This window comes from Schistocerca cancellata, chromosome 5, assembly GCF_023864275.1.
Source record: "Schistocerca cancellata isolate TAMUIC-IGC-003103 chromosome 5, iqSchCanc2.1, whole genome shotgun sequence".
NCBI lineage: Eukaryota > Metazoa > Arthropoda > Insecta > Orthoptera > Acrididae > Schistocerca > Schistocerca cancellata.
This window is the reverse complement of record NC_064630.1, coordinates 809,503,227-809,524,518: the sequence shown is the minus strand read 5'-3', so window position 1 is coordinate 809,524,518 and position 21,292 is coordinate 809,503,227. Positions and strand designations below refer to the sequence as shown.

Sequence of the window (21,292 nt, the reverse complement as noted above, 5' to 3'; positions counted from 1 at the left end):
AAAGTTGAAATTTATACTGAAGTTTGATATCATAAAGGTCTATTAACTGTGAAATTTTTAGATTTTTATTTGGTCCCCCAACAAAGATATTGCAGGCCACAAAATGGAAAAATTAAAAAATAAAATCCATTTTTTAAAATAGTGTATTTTTTAAGTGTAAGCTGCTCACCATTGATACTCTATAAAAAGTAACTATACTATACAACATAATAGCAGAAAAAAATTAAAGCTGAGAAATTAATCTTTCTTTGGAAAACTACTGTTCAAAAATTCAGTTTTTTTAATTTGTGGCTGATAATTTTGAACTATTAAAAATATATTAAAGACTACATTCAGCTAAGTGATAATGATGTTAATTTGTAGCCCAGAGTGTGTTGAACTAAATGCATTTTATCTGAAAGGCTTAGGACAATCCTCTACTGAATAATTGTAAAAAATGTACATATTTGCAAATACGAAACAACGCATGCAGCCGGGAACAAATATGGCTGCCATTTAAAAATAATAAACAATATATTTTAAGAAAAATATTTTTGTGACTACTAAACATTGGGGAATTCACTCAGCAAATATAAAATTTTTCTGAGATGGTCAAGCAACCAGTGGTGGACCACTTGGTGTGGATTGACCCTGCAGTGTTAGCGATACATAAATGTTGTTCTGTGAAAAGTTCAACCAGCAGGGTTCCTCTTTCATTATTTTCCCCCAGTCCATGTTCTACTATTTTTATTTTTCTTGCTTTTTCTTTTTGTAAATAATTATTAGTAAAGTCTGAAAGAAATTTTGTTGTCTTTAGGTACAAGGTGACTGATGGTTAAAATCAGATGTATCTCTTCTACTAATTTCAGAATCTCCAAACGGTTTTGATTTTAACCGTGCAGATTAGCTACTCTTGAAAATGTCATGGAGATGGCAAGTTAACAACCCTCAGCAAATTGCTGCACTATTAACCCTTCAGCAGCAGCAGCAGCAGCAGCAGCAGCAGCGACAACAGCAGCAGCAGCGACAACAGCAGCAGCAACAAATACCAATTCGGTGGGTACATGAATATCAACATCAACTCCCACAGACGCAGTTACATCAGCGGCAGCACCATCAACAGGTGCAACATGATGTCCAGCAACACCATCAGCAGCAGTTGCAGTATCCATTGCAAAACAGAGTTCCATCACTGTGGCTAGATGTGTCCTCTTCACTCGTAAGTGAATCAGTTCATTCACAGGTTAGACTTTCCTTTAAGTACTGCATTAATTTTAAGTAATTAATTGTTATAGGATAAAAGTTTTGTGTATTTTGCACATAATTTGCTGCTCATCCAAAGATGATGACATTAGATTAGTGTTATATGCATTACATATAAATTGGAGCGCCAAAGAAACTGGTATAGGCATGTATATTCAAATATAGAGATATGTAAACAAGCAGAATATGGCCTTGCAATTGGTAAAGCCTATATAAGGCAACAAGTGACTGGTGCAGTTACTAGAGTGGTTACTGCTGCTACAATGGCAGATCATCAAGATTTGAGTTTGAACATGGTGTTATAGTCGGCGCACGAGCAGTGGGACATGGCATCTCCAAGGTAGCGATGAATTGGGGATATCCCATATGACCATTTCACAAGTGTACCTTGAATATCAGGAATCCAGTAAAACATCAAATCTCTGACATTGTTGTGGCTGGAAAAAGACCCTGTGATAACGGGAAGACTGAAGAGAATCGTTCAGTGTGACACAAGTGCAAGTGTTCCGCAAATTGCAGCAGATTTCGATGGTGGGCCATCAACAAGTGTCAGCATGTGAGCCATTCAACGAAACGTCATCAATATGGGCTTTCAGAGCCAAAGGCTCACTCGTGTACCCTTGATGGCTGCATGACACAAAGCTTACCACCTCGCCTGGGCCTGTCAAAACCGACAATGGACTGTTAATCACTGGAAACATGTTGGCTGGTCAGACGACTCTTGTTTCACATTGTATCAAGCAAATGGACGTGTACGGGTATGAAGACAACCTCATGAATCCATGGACCCTGCATGTCAGCAGGGGATTGTTCAAGCTGGTGGAGCCTCTGTAAAGGTGTGAAGCGTGTGCAGTTGGAGTGATATGGGACCACTGATACATCTAGATACGACTCTGATACATCTAGATACGACTCTGATACGTGACACACACATAAGCATCCTGTCTGATCACCTTCGTCCATTCATGTCCGTTGCATTCCAACAGATTTGGACAATTCCAGCAGGACAATGCGACACTCAACACATCCAGAATTGCCAAAGTGTGGCTCCAGCAATACTTTTCTGAGTTTAAACTGGCCACCAAACTCCCCAGATATGAACATTATTGATCATATCTGGGATGCCTTGCAACATACAGTTCAGAAAAGATTTCCACCCCCTCATATTCTTACGGATTTATGGACAGCCCTGCAAGAGTCAATCCCTCAGGGGGCTCAGCATTTGTTTGCTGGGTACGGGCTTGGCGAACCCAGGGTCCTCGAACTGTGGACTGGTGTGCGCCGCCAGTCTGCTGATACCGTAAGCTCTGGGCATGCTTCAGCGACCAATGTGTGGCGCAACGGTGGAACGTTGTGTGTCGTAGGGACCGGGGATCTTGGCTTGATTGCCTGGATCGCGAGGATGGTACATACCTCTATAAAAAACCCTTCAATCTTAAGGTGTGCTGCGCGCCAATAAGATGAATGGCTGTTGAGGTGGAACAGTCGCTAGCGGGCAACCTCTGGGGACCCTGCCGCACCTCAGTTGTACAAGGCTTATCCAGGCATGCGGGGCTCTGTCTGGTTCCCTAGCTGCTCGTGGGACGACCATGGATACCACGAATTCTTCCTCTTTTTCTCCTTCTAATTTTTCGCTGGCCAGTGGGATGGGTGGACCGCTAGTAGGCACTACCACCCAATCCAACAAGAGGGCTAGGTTAGCCACTCCTCCTGACTCAGGCGTCGGCAAACGTACAGCAGTTCAGAGTAACAGAGCACATACTGTCAACCAGAATGTGTTTTTAATAATAAAAAGGAAAGAGGGTTCCTTTGAAAAGGTTTTGCCATTCTATATCCAAAAGGGTCTAGTAGGAATAGCTGGAACTTTAAAATCAGTGAAGCCTTTACGGAATGGGACACTGCTTGTTGAAACATCAACTTCTCAGCAAGCAGTTAACCTTCAAACAGCTAAAAGCTTGGGGGAATACACAATCGATACAGAGTTTGTGATGTTACAAAATAAAAGTGATGTTGTTATTCAATGGAAAGTTGGAAATTGAGATTTCGCTTACTGTTTTATCAATTACAATTGGCGTAAGAATCATGGATTGACCATTGTCATAAAATATTGCATTATGAGATGTGAATAGTTTTTACTTGCAGTTTCGCGTGGCTTGAGGCAGTCACAACTAGCGTGCTATTGATTAAGAAATTGCGTTATTGTCTTTCTAATTACTTCATGATCTAATTACTTCATGAAGTTATTGTTATGACAAAACAATTTCCTAAGGGACCAGAAAGTTCTTAAGGGCGCAAAAACAACTGTAACATCACGCAAAAGGGGAATTCAATATTAAAGCTGATGCAAGAAGACGATAAAACAGTTTTCTTTTTATCAATGTAACATGCACATTGGACTGCTGATCTTGGTGTCCGTAACCTTAGCAAAATGCATAATTAAAATGAAAATAGTACTGAGGAGATGATAGGAATGAGCACTGCTACATGATTCAGTATTCACAGAACAAACATTTATTATAACTAAAACATGGTAGATTTTTATGTCTGTTTCATGTCCATTGAGCGCTCTTTTATATAGCCATTGTCCTTTTGAGTCACCTATGCATCGTCACTATAAGTTATAACAGTTCTTCTTACACTTCACTCAAACTTAGACAGAACGCGTTTTTATTTATTTAGTAAAAAAATTAGATCAGACCGCCACAAATCTGCGTCCGTCTTACTTAAGAACAAAACAGTACAAGTCTTTTGAGCGCTCAAGGCTTCATTTGTTCTCCAGCAAACAAAATAGTGAAGGATCGCATATCTGTCCGTATTTTTCTGTTTATATTGCCGCCCATAGATGACGAATTACATTATTTAGAAAATTCCACCGTCGCTGTGCGACGCCTTATTATACATTAATCATTATTTATAAACAAGTATTTGCCTTCTGGCTGAAAGTATTAACTACTCATATTTGCTGTTTTAATGAAGTCAAAAATAGTGAATATCACAAGCTTCACAGCACCCTGAACTCCAGTAAGGGTGTTGTTACCTGTAGGGATCTCAGTGACATTCCTGTAGAAGAATTAGAGTGAGTGGGCTCAGGAGGGAATTGTTGACGTTCAGAACATCATGAAAAGGGTGGATGGGAACCTGGTGAAATCTGACTCCTTCATTCTTACTTTCAATACCCCCAAACTTCCAGAACGCGTCAAGGCAGGATTCCTTTGACTAAACGTACGGTCGTATGTCCCAAACCCAATGTGCTGTTTTAAGTGCCAGCGTTTTCCTACATAGTTTGTAATTATATGTGACATTTGTTTGAGTACAAAAGCCTTTTAGTGTTAAAATTTGTGCATCATGGTCTGAAAGGCCATTCACCCTTTTACTGACAGAATGCCCATCTAGAAATGAATAATGAATAAAAATATTGTCTATGGCTGTGCTACTGTTCCCCTGCACACTAGTTGGAGAAAAGCAGTCTGCATCAGATCATATGAATTTATGAGATCTACCAACATCCTTTTTCTTGCGCCATCATATACAAAATTAATATTGAAGTCACCACATATAACTAATTTCTGGTATTTCCTACAAAGTGAAGCAAGAACCCTCTCCGGCTTGAGCAGAAATGCTCCGAAGTCAGAGTTAGGGGACCTATAAAGAACAACAATTAGAAGTTTAGTTTCATTAAATTCAAATGCCCCTGCACAACATTCAGATATCTGTTCAGTGCAGTGCTGTGATATGTCTATCGACTCAAACGGAACACTGTTCTTCTCATACATAGCCACTCCCCAAACAAGCAAGGAACTCCTTGAAAAACAGCCAGCTAATCTGTATCCTGGTACAGGAAGCCTCTGAATTGTCAAGTTATTTAAGTGTCCTAGATGGTTAATACCGCAGTTCGATCATGTCCACAATGTTACTTCATGCCAGGAAGGGCTCTCAACAAGGGAAGTGCCCAGGCGTCTCGGAGTGAACCAAAGTGTTGTTGTTCAGACATGGAGGTGATACAGAGATGCAGGAACTGTCAATGGCATGCCTTGCTAAGGTCCCCAAAGGGCTACTACTGCAGTGGATGACCGCTACCTACGGATTAGGCTCAGAGGAACCTTGACAGCAATGCCACCATGTTGAATAATGCTTTTCATGCAGCCACAGGACGTTGTGTTATGACTCAAACTGTGCGCAATAGGCTGCATGATGCGCAACTTCACTCCCGATGTCCATGGCAATGTCCACCTTTGCAACCACGACACCATGCAGAGTGGTACAGATGGGCCCAACAACATGCCGAATGGACTGCTCGGAATTGGCATCAAGTTCTCTTCACCGAAGTGTGTCGCATATGCCTTCAAACAGATAATCGCAGGAGACATGTTTGGAGGTAAATAACCCCGTCAGGCTGAACGCTTTAGACACATTGTCCAGCGATTGCAGCGAGGTGGAGGTTCCCTGCTGTTTTGAGGTGGCATTATGTGGGACTGACGTATGCCGTTAATGGCCATGGATGGCGCTGTAATGGCTGTATGATACATGAATGCCACCTCTGACCGATAGTGCAACCATATTGGCAGCATATTGGTGAGGCATTCATCTTCGTGGATGACAATTCGTGCCCCCATCATGCACATCTTGTAAATGACTTCCTTCAGGATAACGACATCACTCGACTAGAGGGGCCAGCATGTTCTCCAGACATAAACCGTATTGAACATGCCAGGGATAGAGTGGAAAGGGCTGTTTATGGACAATGTGACCCACCAACCTCTCTGAGGGATCTGTGCCAAATTACCATTGAGATGTGGGACAATCTGGACCAACAGTGCCTCGAGGAACTTGTGGATAGTATGCCATGATGAAAACAGGCATGCATCAGTGCAAGAGGGTGTGCTACTGGGTGTTGGAGGTACCGGTGTTTACAGCAATCTGGACCACCACCTCTGAAGGCCCCTCTGTATGGTGGTACAACATGCAATGCATGGTTTTCATGAGCAATAAAAAGGGCAAAAATGATGTCTATGTTGATCTCTGTTCCAAATTTCTGTATGGGTTCCAGAACTCTCAGAATCGAGGTGATGCAAAACTTTTTTTAATGTGTGTACATGTTGATAAAACTTCATATTTGCCTTAGGAATTACAGACTGAAGTAAATAAACAGTGTGATCTAGTAAGAAGTGAAATGAACGTGCAGTTTAAAGAGGTACACAATGAACTTAAGACATTAAATGATGAAATCTCAGATATGCAAGGATGAGTAGAGGTATTAGAACAAAGTAGAGAATTTAACAAAATACTGAATGCTTATAAAGCATTGACTTGTTTGGAAGAAGAGCTACAGGAATTTGTGGAGCTGAAATACAAGAAAAAGTAAATCTGCCAGCAGTGCACCTAATTCTATGGGTGATACGGAAGAAAACCAAAAAGTGTTTCAAAAGTTGTGGGAAGAGTTAGGAAAGACCCAAGGTGAACTTAGTTAAAGATCAATTACAGGTAATAATTGGATGACAGGTGATTGTTTCATAAATTGATGCCTGGTCTTAATTGAAGTTGTTCTAACCAATTTCCTAAATTCAAGGTTGACAGGAAAGTACATCCTATCTATTTTTTCAGATTATTACCTAAGAAATGAGAGGATTCCAAGAAAATAGATTTTGCATTCAGTACCTTGTAAGTGATGCCACGGAATGGGGGACTACCCATTCAGAAGAATGTACTCCTGGGAAAATTTCCAAATAAAAGTTCCAAAGGAAAGGGGGTGGGGGCAGAAATAGCCTCAAATGTTGTTGAAGATGAGGAGAGATGGGGGAACAACAGCTGATGGCAATTTCCTGTCCACACCCTGGCTTCCCACCTTTTGAATGACTGAGAACACCAGCCAAAACAACTGGACACAGGGTGAACACTTGCATCCAGTGATGCAGAGCTGTGGTCAGACAGACAGCAAGGGGGTCTTCTGGGGTGGCGCAGTAGCTCTCTGGGGATTGCCCCTACATGGACATTGGCACAGGCTGCAGAATGGCCAGTGTTGGTGGTGGCGGCGGCGGCGGCGGCGGCGGCTGCTGCTGCTGCTGCTGCTGTTGCTGTAGCCAACTCTCTGCTAGAGAGTTGTCACTTCAGTCTCTGTATATAGAGTTGCACATTCATCTCTGTAAACTGAGTTATACGCTATGACTGTACCTCTAACATAATTTTCAAGGTCTTAACACAACACAGATCTCCCCTGCGATGTTGGGGGCTAGAATAGACCCTCGGCCCATTGTTGCCTGTCATAAAAGGCTACTAATAGGAGTCTTTGTATTTGGTCACATTTTTACTTTGGTATTTTGGCTATTCTTTGGACTCCTGAAGGTTTTTTTCATTTTACTTTTTTTTAATGTTTTTTCCCCTCATTCTTTTTGGCTTTTGAAAGTCTGGTCCCCATTTTAGGTTTGACCTCCACTTCCCAAATTTTACAGAAGTGTGGGTCATTCGGGGAAGGATGCCTTGCTGTGGTGCATTAACTGTGCACTGTTGTCTTTTGCACCTGTCAATCAAGTGCATCTACCTCTGCACTCTAAATCCAGCACTGTAGCCAGTCCTTCATGGTGAGGTTGTCATGTAACCTCTCAGTTGTAACGTCCTGACAATGCAGGGATCACACTGTCGTTACCTGTGCTGCAACATCACTGTGTCACCCAAGGAGTAGGTGCTATCAACTTTGGGTTACTGGGACTTGGAGCAAGGGTTACTGTGCCAGGTGGGCTTTGTCTAGGCAGGGTGGCACCCTCAATTGGAGTGAGTGGCATCTGGGTGGATGATCCACTGTGAAATGGATCAACTTGCCCATTTAAACAGTCAGGAGCAGTGATTTTAATGCAGAGGTTTACAATCCGATGCCATTTCATCATTGACCAATCAAGGTGAAAGCCAGGTAAGGAGAAATGGAAGTGGGCAGTTTGCTGGGTTCTTGGTTTGTTCCCAAACTGACGGTGGATCTTTCGCTACAAATGCCACTGCTTTTTGTCAAAAATATTGAAGATTGGTTTGTGGAGGTTGAAGCAGTTGAAAAGATTAGCAAGATGCTGATCAAAATATCGCATGCCAACCTATCACAGACACTTCAGGCCTGTATCAAGATAGGAGATATACCAGTCACCATTTCTCCTCATATCGAGCTCGATAGAGTTCAACACGTCATCTTCCATCGGGACCTAATGCTACAGACTGATGAAGAGGTGTGCACTAATCTCATGTGGCATAGTGTTCATTTTGTTCGCCACATCCAGAAAGGACCCAAAGATAATAGAGTGGACATTGGAGCTTTTATCCTAGCTTTCAACAGCAACATTTTCCTTGTAAAGCTTAAGGTCATGGTTTGTAGGTGTGATGTCAGACTTTATTTTCCTCAGCCGATGAGATGTTTTAAGTGCCAGAACATACGTCGTCCTCCTGTTCAGACTGTTGTCTGTCAGGTATATGGATGGACATCCCATGAGGGCAGTCCTTGTGACCAACGCCCTCGATGTATCAACTGTCTAGAACCGCACCCTCCTCTTTCACCACAATGCTCAGTGTTTAAAAGTGAGAAGAGAATTCAAGAGTATAAAACACTTGACTGCCTGTCTTATCAAGATGCAAAGGAAAAGCTTGAAAGACTTCATCCAACTGATATGGTCTAAAATTTTGTGACTTGTCACAGTCCATACCTCATGCAATTACCAAGTCTCGCACGACATCTCTTGGCCATGGTCGTATTCCAGTGCCTGCCTCACAGTAGAAGGAGGGAATCAGCTCACACACCCCCTACCCCTACAGTACCTGTGGTTCCCTCACCACTGATGTGGCCAAAGATGCGTAGTCATCCTCTGGCATCATCAGGGATGAAGACACCTGTCAAGGTGTCCCCCTCTCAAGACAAGGACCTGCAGCCATAGGCTGCATGCCGAAGAAAAGCATGATCCTCTTCTCTCCTAGAAGATAAAATGGGGAAATATTCACAGAAGTCCAAGTCTTACAAGCATGAGAAGGAGAAGCAGAAAGATAAACTATTTTCTGAGACTTTGGACATTCCACTCCCCACCCCTGAAAGATCGAGCCTCTGCATCGTGGTGATGGATCACAGAGTCAGGTGGACTGTGACCTAGTAGCGAAGTAATCACACCCAACTTTTCCATTCGCCTCTTTCTCAGGCCTGACTCCAATGCTCCTTCAGTGGAACTGCAACAGCTACTTTCGCCATCTGACCAACCTCCATTTACTGGCTACTTATTTTGTAACTGGCATAGCATTTCAGGAAGCATGGTATATGGCAACACTCCTCTGTCTACATCTACATCTACATCTACATCCATACTCCGCAAGCCACCTGACGGTGTGTGGCGGAGGGTACCTTCAGTACCTCTATCGGTTCTCCCTTCTATTCCAGTCTCGTATTGTTCGTGGAAAGAAGGATTGTCGGTATGCCTCTGTGTGGGCTCTAATCTCTCTGATTTTATACTCATGGTCTCTTCGCGAGATATACGTAGGAGGATATATATACTGCTTGACTCTTCGGTGAAGGTATGTTCTCGAAACTTTGACAAAAGCCCGTACTGAGCTACTGAGTGTCTCTCCTGCAGAGTCTTCCACTGGAGTTTATCTATCATCTCCGTAACGCTTTCGCGATTACTAAATGATCCTGCAACGAAGCGCGCTGCTCTCCGTTGGATCTTCTCTATGTCTTGTATCAACCCTATCTGGTACGGATCCCACACTGCTGAGCAGTATTCAAGCAGTGGGCGAACAAGCGTACTGTAACCTACTTCCTTTGTTTTCGGATTGCATTTCCTTAGGATTCTTCCAATGAATCTCAGTCTGGCATCTGCTTTACCAACAATCAACATTATATGATCATTCCATTTTAAATCACTCCTAATGCGTACTCCCAGATAATTTATGGTATTAACTGCTTCGAGTTGCTGACCTGCTATTTTGTAGCTATATGATAAAGGATCTTTCTTTCTGTGTATTCGCAGCACATTACACTTGTCTACATTGAGATTCAATTGCCATTCCCTGCACCATGTGTCAATTCGCTGCAGATCCTCCTGCATTTCAGTACAATTTTCCATTGTTACAACCTCTCGATACACCACAGCATCATCTGCAAAAAGCCTCAGTGAACTTCCGATGTCATCCACCAGGTCATTTATGTATATTGTGAATAGCAACGGTCCTATGACACTCCCCTGCGGCACACCTGAAATCACTCTTACTTCGGAAGACTTCTCTCCATTGAGAATAACATGCTGCGTCCTGTTATCTAGGAACTCTTCAATCCAATCACACAATTGGTCTGATAGTCCATATGCTCTTATTTTGTTCATTAAACGACTGTGGGGAACTGCATCGAACGCCTTGCGAAAGTCAAGAAACACGGCATCTACCTGTGAACCCGTGTCTATGGCCCTCTGAGTCTCGTGGACGAATAGCGCGAGCTGGGTTTCACATGACCGTCTTTTGCGAAACCCATGCTGATTCCTACAGAGTAGATTTCTCGTCTCCAGAAAAGTCATTATACTGGAACACAATACGTGTTCCAAAATTCTACAACTGATCGACATTAGAGATATAGGTCTATAGTTCTGCACATCTGTTCGACGTCCCTTCTTGAAAACGGGGATGACCTGTGCCCTTTTCCAATCTTTTGGAACGCTACGCTCTTCTAGAGACCTACGGTACACCGCTGCAAGAAGGGGGGCAAGTTCCTTCGCGTACTCTGTGTAAAATTGAACTGGTATCCCATCAGGTCCAGAGGCCTTTCCTCTTTTGAGCAATTTTAATTGTTTCTCTATCCCTCTGTCGTCTATTTCGATATCTACCATTTTGTCATTTGTGCGACAATCTAGAGAAGGAACTACAGTGCAATCTTCCTCTGTGAAACAACTTTGGAAAAAGACATTTAGTATTTCGGCCTTTAGTCTGTCATCCTCTGTTTCAGTACCATTTTGGTCACAGAGTGTCTGGACATTTTGTTTTGCTCCACCTACCGCTTTGACATAAGACCAAAATTTCTTAGGATTTTCTGCCAAGTCAGTACATAGAACTTTACTTTCGAATTCATTGAACGCCTCTCGCATAGCCCTCCTCACACTACATTTCGCTTCGCGTAATTTTTGTTTGTCTGCAAGGCTTTGGCTATGTTTATGTTTGCTGTGAAGTTCCCTTTGCTTCCGCAGCAGTTTTCTAACTCGGTTGTTGTACCACGGTGGCTCTTTTCCATCTCTTACGATCTTGCTGTGCTCTATAAAACGGCAGACTCTACTCTACAATTGCATTAATGTCAAGAGAGGGTTCAGTGGGATTTGTACCCTCGTATGCTCTGATATTTTCATTGAGCAGGTCCCCCTTATCACTTAACTAGAGGCTGTGGCTGTTAGTGTCTATTTTTCAGTTCAGATGACTATCTGTAATATTTTATCTACCCCCAGATGGGCCTTTCCATTACCAATAGCTGTTAGAATTGTTGGAACAACTGCCTCCCTTGTTCCTCTTAACTGGGAGACTTTAATGTTCATACTCATCTGTGAGGTGTGATACTATTTCTTGCAAAGGCTAAATACTAGGACACGTCCTTTCAGAATTGGGTGTCGGCCTAATCAACTCTGGAGCTGCAACACATTTCAGTGTGGCCATGTAACATACACGAATATTGACCTCACAGCTTGCAGCCCGAGTATCTTACCCATGATTCAGTCCATGGCAATCTTTGTGACAGCAACCATTTTTCTATTGTTCTCTCCCTCTCCACTCAAAGATATCTGGAACATGCTCCACGTTGGTCACTTGGGAAAGCTGATTGGTAGGCTGTCCCCTCTACAGACACTTTTGCAGCCAGTCATGTGGTGGATACCTACAAAATTGTACAGGGTACTACTGATACTACTATTCATGCTGCAACAGCAATGATACCCTACTCCTCCAGCTCATTCCAACGACCGCCATGGTGGACTGTAAACATAGCCACAGCTATCAGGAAATGCTGCAGGGTACTTCAGTGGCGCAAGCACCATACCTTTATGGATAATTCATTAGCATTCAAGAGACTCCAGATGAAAGCGCAGTTTTTAATAAAGAAAAGGAAGCAGGAGTGTTGGGAGCAATACATGTATATATCACCTATGTGATCCCACACCCCATTGTCTCAAGTATGGACTAAACTCCACCACATTTGCACCTATCCACCACTGATATTGGTTCATGGCATCCTTGTCAATGGTAACATCTGCACTGATCCCATGGTATGTGCCTTCACTGAAGTGTCACTTACAGTAATTACCATCCTCATTTCTTGACCCAGAAACACTTCACTGAGCATTCCCCCGCTGTCCCTCCATACACACAACTCTCTATCATATTTTAAGAAATTACAAAGTGACGTTCTAATATAAGCTAAGTTATGAGCACTTACCTTGTGAAAGCAGTACAGCATGTTCAGTGTATCTGTCCAGAGACTTGGATGAGAGTACAGCAAATAAAAAAATTCAAAACTAGGAAAGTAAACTAAATGAATATTGGGAAGTATTCGCCAAAATATTTACAGCATATGGACGTACTGGGACTTAATTGATCCCTTAGACATTTCCTTCATGAATACACATTGAATAAGAACAATTCTGAGATTTGTAAATGTGGAAACTAAGATAAGATGAAATGCCAACATGTTACTTCGTAAGGTAAATGGCAGGGTAAATTTAGCATTTCCTGGTAATTAAACAAACCATGTTATTAAAATAATGATCTTAAACAAGTATAGTGTGAAAATTGGAGAAAAGGGATAGAAACTGCCTCTTGTTTAATTAAGTATAGTTTTACGATACTAAGTATTTTCTGAAGTACAAAGTCAGAAACTTTACATGTTCACAAATCAAATGAGTTTTAAGCCATGGTGACTTACGTAAGAAAACTGATGATGACTGTATGAATCAATTTGAAGTTGAAAGTAACACATTGAATTTATGTCACATGAGATCTCAGTATAAAAGTGAAATTAATTTATGGATTGCTTATAAGATAAGCCACACTGTCTTTAGTTGTGTAAGTTATTCCACGACACCTTTCATCCTAGTGGGGGAATCTGCAGCAGTATATGTTGCTATAAAGCTTAGCAGCATGTCTCACTTTCCTTTTACTAGACTGATGAAAGATGTGCATGTGAAAAATGTGACTTTAACTAATAGTAGCATAAAGAGTATCTATTGTGCTCAGGTATTTTTGGAATTTATGTGCAAATATGAGACAGAAAGATGCGGGCACAGCACTGAAAGAGATGATAGATGTGTAATTTGGACTGGCCAGTGAGGAGTCAATTGCACTTTACATTCATGCTTTGGGGATGCTATGGACTCCAAAGAAGAAAGGGGCCTGATGATAATGGTTCAGCACTAAAGAAAAATGAATGTTGTTATGTAGACTGTATGCTATGCTATCTTATCTTTGGTTAAGTATGAACTTATGGTTTCGGTTGAGCATAGAAGCATGATGCATGAACTTGTTGTCTGAAAAGCTTTGTTAATTATCAGTTGTTGTTAGTTGATAACTTATTTGAATGTAGAAGAATTACAGAAATCTGTTTTGTGATTTCGTAGTGAGTAGTTTAAATGTAGAAGCTCTCTTATAGCCTTTGACCTCTGCACTTGGGAAAGAAGTCAATGATCAAATATGTAGCAGGACCACAACATCAAGAGAAAACAAGATGGCGACTGGAAAATTCATAAAAGATGACAATTGTTATTACAGGGAATGAGTAAAGACTGACTTGGCATCTCACAATATATCAGTCACTTAAAATCAACCCACTACAAGAAAATACCTCACCTATAATAATGAAATTCCTTTAATTCTGCCATTGTATGCTTGATATGTACTATTTGGAACTTATGAATTTATCCGCAGTAATGACCTGTATCTATCTTTGCTGTTACATACCTCTTATAATCACAATAGAAATATCTATGATGATGCTGTAAAGAGCTGGAGGTAATAAAAAAAAAATGTATAAAGTGACACTGCTGTGAAGCTTAAAAGTTTGAACAGTGACTGAAACTGTTGCCCACCTACCCTTTATGGTTTATGGAAATGACAATACAGGAAGGTAAATATAGAGTTTTAAGATGGGAGCAAAATATAATGCGGCAGAGATGACGGGATTGCTTGATGATTAATGAAATTGGAGGGCTGGGGAAATAACCGGTTGGTGACATGGAACAACCCAGCTAACTGGCCTGCTTGGTTGCCCTTAGTCTCCTGAGACAACCAGACTGCCTGTTTACCACACAAATGATAAGTCCTTGTTACTTATGAATGTGTTCCGTCAACCAGTCTCTTCATTTAATCAAGTTGCTGGATAAATTTCTTCCTTCTCCCAATTCAGTTCAGTACTTCATTAGTTATTCAATCTGTCTATGTAAACTTATACATTATTGTGTAGTACCATGTTTCAAAAACTTCTATTCTCTTCACGTATGAACTGTTTATCATCCATGTTTTGTTTCCATATGAGGCTACTCTCCAGAGAAATTCCTTCAGAAAAGATTACGTAGCAACAAAATTTGTTCTCGGTGATAACATATTCCTTTTTTTCCCCAGAAATGTTTTTATTGCTGTTTCCAGTCATCTAGTGCAGACATCATGTTATTTTGCCGCAGAAAAATAGGAAAATTTATTGACTTCATTTAGTATTTCATTTCCTAACCTATTTTCCTCAGCACCACCTAATTAATTTGATTACTTTCCATTACTGTTGTTTTACATGTATTGAGTTCATCTGTAACCTCTTTTCAAGGCACTATTCATTCCATTCAAGTGCTCTTCCTAGCCCATTTGCCACCACCGACAGAATTAAAGTGTCATTGGCAAACTTCATGGTTTTCCTGCGTGAACTTCAATTCCCTTTCCCAATTTCTACTTGGTTTCCTTTACTTCTTGCTCATTATAAATGCTGAAAAACACTGGGACAGGCTACAACCCTGTCTCACTCCCTTCTAAACTATGGCTGTAGTACTCAATTTTTATTGTCTTTGTTAGAAAGATACACATTGTGTCACTGTTACAGATTGAAACAGACATACAAACCTAGGTAAGCAAGATTATCTACATAAGCAATGGTTTAATTACATTTGAAAGTGCTGTTCAAGTCAAGTTCATAAGGTAAGCCTGCATTCATCTTAAGGAGAAAAAAAAATCCAGTTGTCTGTAGCAGCTTATCACAAGAAAAGTTTGTAGTCATGGCCATTCTCGGTAATACTGTAGCATTTAATAGATGTGAATGTGGCAGTTAGCAAAGGATAAGAAGTTGCTAAACTGTGGTAATGATCTAACTTTTAGGTTCAGTCCCAAGACTGGGATTAAGTGCAGGAGACCATCTTAAGTGGATGCTTCTGGATCTGTGATACTGTGTTCATATCTTTGGCTCATAAACATGACATTGTTGTCCATTCTTTACAGAGGTATTTTCCTCCCTGACCATCTACATCTACATCTATACTTTGCAAACTGCCATGATGTGCACGGCAGAGGGTATGTCCCATTGTAACAGTTATTAGGGTTTGTTCCTGTTCCATTCACATATGAAGTGTGGGAAGAATGATTTTTTTGAATGCCTCTGTGTGTGTGGTAATTATTCTAATCTTATCCTCACAATCCCTGTGTGGGTGATATGTAGGGGTTATCCCCAGAGTAATGATTTAAAGCCAGTTCTTGAAACTTTGTTAATAGACTTTCTCGAGGCAGGCTACATCTATCTTAAAGAGTCTGCCATTTCAGTTCCTTCAGTACCTCTGACTTTCTCCAACAGATTGAACAAACCTGTGAGCATTCATGCTGGCCTTCTCTGTATACATTCAATATCCCGTGTTAGTCCTATCTGGTCATGTCCCGTATACTCGAGCAATACTGTAGGATAGGTTGCATGGGCAATTTGTAAGCAATCTCTTTTGTAGACTGATTGCCCTTCCCCAGTATTATACCAATAAACCAAAATCTACCACCTACTTTATCCATGATTGAACCTATGTGATAATTCCATGTCATACCCTACAAAATTTTATACGCAGGTATTTGTATGAATTGGCTGATTTCTGCAGTGACTCATTGATATTATAGTCATAGGATACAACTTTTTTTTGTTTTGCGAAGTGCAAAATATTACATTTCTGAACATTTAGAGGAAGTTGTCAATTTCTAAACCATGTTGAAATATTACCAAGATCTGACTGAATATTTTTGCAGCTGCTCTCAGGTAGTACTTAATTGTAAATAACTGCATCATCTGCAAAAAGTTCAGTTTGACTATTAATATGGTCTGCAACGTCATTAACATACAACATGAACAGCAAGGGTCCCAACACACTTCCCAGGGCATACCTGAAGTTACTGCTACATCTGATGATGACTCTCGATGCAAGATAACATGCTGTGTCCTCCCTACCAAAAATTCCCCAGTCCAGCCACAAATTTCACTTAGGACCCCATAGTATCATACTTTTGACAATAAGCATAGACATGGCATTAAGTCAGATGCTTTTCAGAAATCAATAAACACTGCATCTACCTGGTTACCTTGATCCAAAACTCTCAGTATGTCATGTGAGAAAAGTGCAAGTTGGGTTTCACATGATTTGTGTTTTTGAAAACTATACTGGTTGCATTTAGAAGGTCATTCTGTTCAAGATACCTCATTATGTTTGAGCTCAGAATATGGTCTAAGATTCTACAACAAATCGATGTCAAGGATATTGAACAGTAGTTCTGTGAATCAGTTCTAATACCTTTCTTGTGACCTGTGCATTTTTCCATGAATTGGGCGTGGTGTTGTTGTTCGAGGGATCTACAATAGATTATAGTGAGAAGAGGCACTAACTCAGCTGCAAATTCAGTATGGAATCTGACCCTGGAGCTTTGTCCAGTTTTAATGATTTTGTTACGTCTTCTTCACCACTACTTGTTACGACAGATGGCCACTTGTTAGCAGCAGACACAGTGGCTGCACTAAAGACTGAGACGGCATGGAGTTTTACAATTATTTATTGAACTTACTTTTCAATTTCTCCCTCATCGTTGCTGCCCAGTCCTGCGCATCCCTCCGCCTGGTTGCTGCTGTGTAGATTCTCCAACAATGCATGCAACACGCGCCGCAGATTGCATTCGGAGCTTCAGGCCACCAGTGCTCCGCTGAAGCCAGGATGCCCTGTGATTGAGATGAACTTGTCGCCGTGAGGTCAGCTGCCAACGCCTGCTGCACCAACGGCTGGAAAGCTGTCAGTCGTGATGTCCGTGAGGTCCTGTCATGGATGGACCACACGCTGTGGTTGCCATGAAGTCCGGGCGTCAGTCCCCGGCGGCACTTGTGACCAAGACCGTGCTGCGGCCGGTCGTGCTGGAAGTTCTCGCTGTAGTTAGTCAGCCATGGTGCCGACCGAACTCGGGCCGACCACCAGAACGGAAGTTGACATATGGTGGCGAATGGATGACTCCTGTGAGCTGGAAAAGACTTCCGGGATCATCACCTACGAAGATTGAACATTCGGACACGGACCACGTCCATCCTCAGATCCGAACTTCTTCCTAATGGCTTTTGTCTGTTGCTGCCTGCGCTCCACTATTTATATCCGGCAGGAGGACATTTTTTACCCTCGATGGTAGCTTTTTGTTATTACTCCCCCAGAATATTGCAGCGTAACTTAGCGTGCTGGCCTCACTTCCCCTTACTCTACAGGAATCTCATGGAGCGGTCTTGCATTAACCTGCTGAATCCTCTGTTTTAATAAGACATAAAGCACAGCGATAAATACAATCAACACGGTAATAGTACTGGTTGAAATACCAGTGGTCACTATGCTATGTTTCTGCCTGGTATCGTACTCCTCCACATGCCTTAATAATTGTTGCATTGAAATTTGACCTTTCTCCGAATCTACTAGTTTATCTATCGTTTGCAAGAGTGTAGCATCCAAGGTGTTGTTAATATACGTCAAATTTTCTCCTGGAGTGATACTGATCTGGCCAGTACAACTCATCTGGCCAGTACAACGTCAGATGAGTATCTGTAACCTTGGTGACTCCCGTGACTGTCGCTGGTAAGGCGAAATGATCCCCTACTATTTCACAATTTGTCCTGTTAATTAGCAAACCAATGTCCTGTAATTCCATCTCCTTGGTTGCTGTCCAATTCCCATTGTCATAACACTTGGCTGATATCCTCTCCATAGTGAATACTGAATACAACGAATGCCTTCCAACTTGCTGAAAATGTGGCGTAGGCTTCACTATTATTCTCCAACACTCCGAAGCTTCTGCTTCTGTCCTAAATAACTGGATCTCACATGACCCCTTGCCCGTGAAAACAACCTGTGATGGACAAATGGAAACTGACTCCGTTAGATATCTACTCAACTCTAAACTCGACATAATAGCATGGGTATCTCCCTCCTTAGAAATTAATAAAACCTCCTGTGTCCTAAACTGTATGCCCTTCCCCACGCGCTCCCATCTGACCGGACAAGGATGGACTGTGTAACAGTGATACTGTCTACCCACACTAGTTACTGGAAATCTAATCTCTATATACATCTTAACTAGATCCGTTGTTACCTTAATCCTAGACATATGATAACAGAGTGACATACTCACTTCAATTATCGGCACTACATGCTCTACCCCCTCTGGAAACTCCTCCTCTGCCTGCTTCAGACTCCGTCTGAATTTTTCTGGTGACCTCAATGTCACACTCACCTGCCCGTGTAATGTGTGATGTACTGCCTCTTGCAATTCATCCATCCTCACTCGTGCGTCACCAATGCTGTTAACCAGTCCCGCAGCAATTTAGCCATTTCCAGCTTCCTTTCCACTATATCAAATCGCGTTTGTACCTGTTCCAGAACCGTATTCAATAATTTCTGTGTTTGTTCTATTTATGCTCATAACCCAGTAGCCATCTGACGCCCCACGCGTGTCACATTCAACAACTCTGTACCTAATCCCCATATCTCTGTTGTGTGTGTACCCACTTGTACCCCATTCTGCATCACCTACAGAATGGAGAGAGAAGGAAAAACTCCCATCACTACCCCTTAATACCAATAAAATAACCCTAATCCGTGCACAAAAATAATATGCACATGATAATTACTGCTAACTACACATCCCTCGAACACAACTTATACTTAATACCCGGTTTACTTTCTGCTTCTGGCACTTCTTTTCACTTTCTGCCAGAAGGAGAAGTACATATACATGAATCTACTACCCCCTGGAACGGCTTAACTCTACTAATGTGAACCACCCTTGTCTTGGTAGGCAATTGTAATTTTACATTGACAGGTGATGTCATTTCCACTACCTGGTACGGTCCCTGGAACTTGTTTGTGAACTTCTTAGTTCTCCCTTTTGGAACATACGGATTAGCTAGTAGCACCCATTGGCCTACTCTGTACTGTGGCAACTTCCTCATTGTACCTCCCATCCGTTCCAGTCGTTCCAACGCTTTTGTGTTAGCTCGTCTAACTCTCTGCCATACTTCCTTAATGGTTTTCACAAATTGCCTTACATGCTCGCCCTCCACCCCCAGCCTTGGACGAAGCATGTCAAAAGGTGATGGCATCTTCCGCCCATACACCACTTCGTACGGCAACAATCCTGTCGATGTATGTACCTTACTATTATATGCACTGGTTACGAATTGCAAGTACACATCACAGTAGGTGTGTTGACTATTTACATAGTGACTCAACATCTTAGTGTTCGTGCAATGCACTCTCTCCGTTTGTCCGTTTGCTTGCGGATGGAATGGACTAGTCCGTAGTTTCTTTACCTTCAGTAACTTACACAGTTGCTTCATCAGATCAGACGTGAAATTAGTACCTTGATCCGAGATTAAGGACTGACCTATCCCATACCTGAGTAACCAATTATTAACTAAAGCTTGTGCCACCGTACTTGCTTTCTGATCTGGTAATGCGACCATGACTAAATACCTAGAAAAGTGTTCAATCACTGTTAACACATACATATTCCCTGCTGCACTCCTATTAAATGAGCCTAATACATCAATTCTGATTTGTTGGAAAGGTCAGTCTGCCTCTGGTAATCTTTGAAGCTGAATCTTTGGTGGCTCAAGTCCACACGCTGTGCGCATGGCACACAATTCCTGATGTACTCGTCCATGTCTTGACGTCGTGTCCTCCACCAAAACTTCTCCTCTATCCGCCTATCCATAGCTCTTCCCCCGCCATGTCCTGAAAGAAAATGGTCATGCGCCAATTGCAAAACTTCTGCGATTGCTTTCTGGACTATTGGCAATCACTATCCACGGCTTGTGCCTTTTTCCACTCATCTTCAGTCACCCCTGTTACTTGTAATACTGCCACTTTCCTGCTCAATGTGTCAGCATTGGCATGTTTCACACCTGGCTTGTGTATTACCTCATAATTGAACTCGCTGAGTTTCAGTGCCCATCTCACTAGCCTACTCGCTGGGTCTTTCAGACCTAATAACCACTTCAGAGCTGAATGATACATCACAACCTTAAACCTTCTACCCTACAGATAACATCAAAAGTATGAAATCCTGTATATTAACGCTAACAGTTCCTTCTCCGTCGTGGAATAATTTTCTTCCGCCTTGTTAAGTTGACGAGACGCGAAATGCAATCGGATATTCTTTGCCATCAATTTCTTGCTCAAGTACAACCTCAAGAGTGTGATTGGATGCATCACGTTGTAGTATAAACTTCTTTGAAAAGTCTGGAAACTTCAAAACTGGATCTGATGTCAGCATCCGTTTCAACTCTTGAAATGCTTTCTCGCTGTCTGACGTCCACTGGAAGGTAACACCTTTTCTTAGCAACTTAGTAAGTGTCCTCGCTGTTTCTGCAAACCCCTGTACGAATTTTCGATAATAGCTCGCAAGACCAATATACGATTACAGTTGTTTAACAGTTTGCGGAACTGGAAAATCTCGTAGTGCAGAAGTGAGACGGGGATCTGTCCGTACCCCGTCCTGACTGATAACATGCCCAAGATAATTTACTTGTGCTTGCGCGAAA

At 41.8% G+C, this 21,292-nt stretch overlaps 1 protein-coding gene across 1 annotated transcript in view; it reads left to right on the top strand.

Moving 5' to 3' along the window:
* Positions 1-1,027: 1,027 nt before the first annotated feature.
* The window catches only part of LOC126188811 (eukaryotic translation initiation factor 5B-like), a 446,346-nt gene continuing 426,081 nt past the window's right edge, over positions 1,028-21,292 (top strand). The window contains exon 1 of the mRNA XM_049930424.1: positions 1,028-1,198. The gene's annotated coding sequence lies outside the window, so the exon portion shown is untranslated. The remainder of the gene's footprint in view (positions 1,199-21,292) is intronic.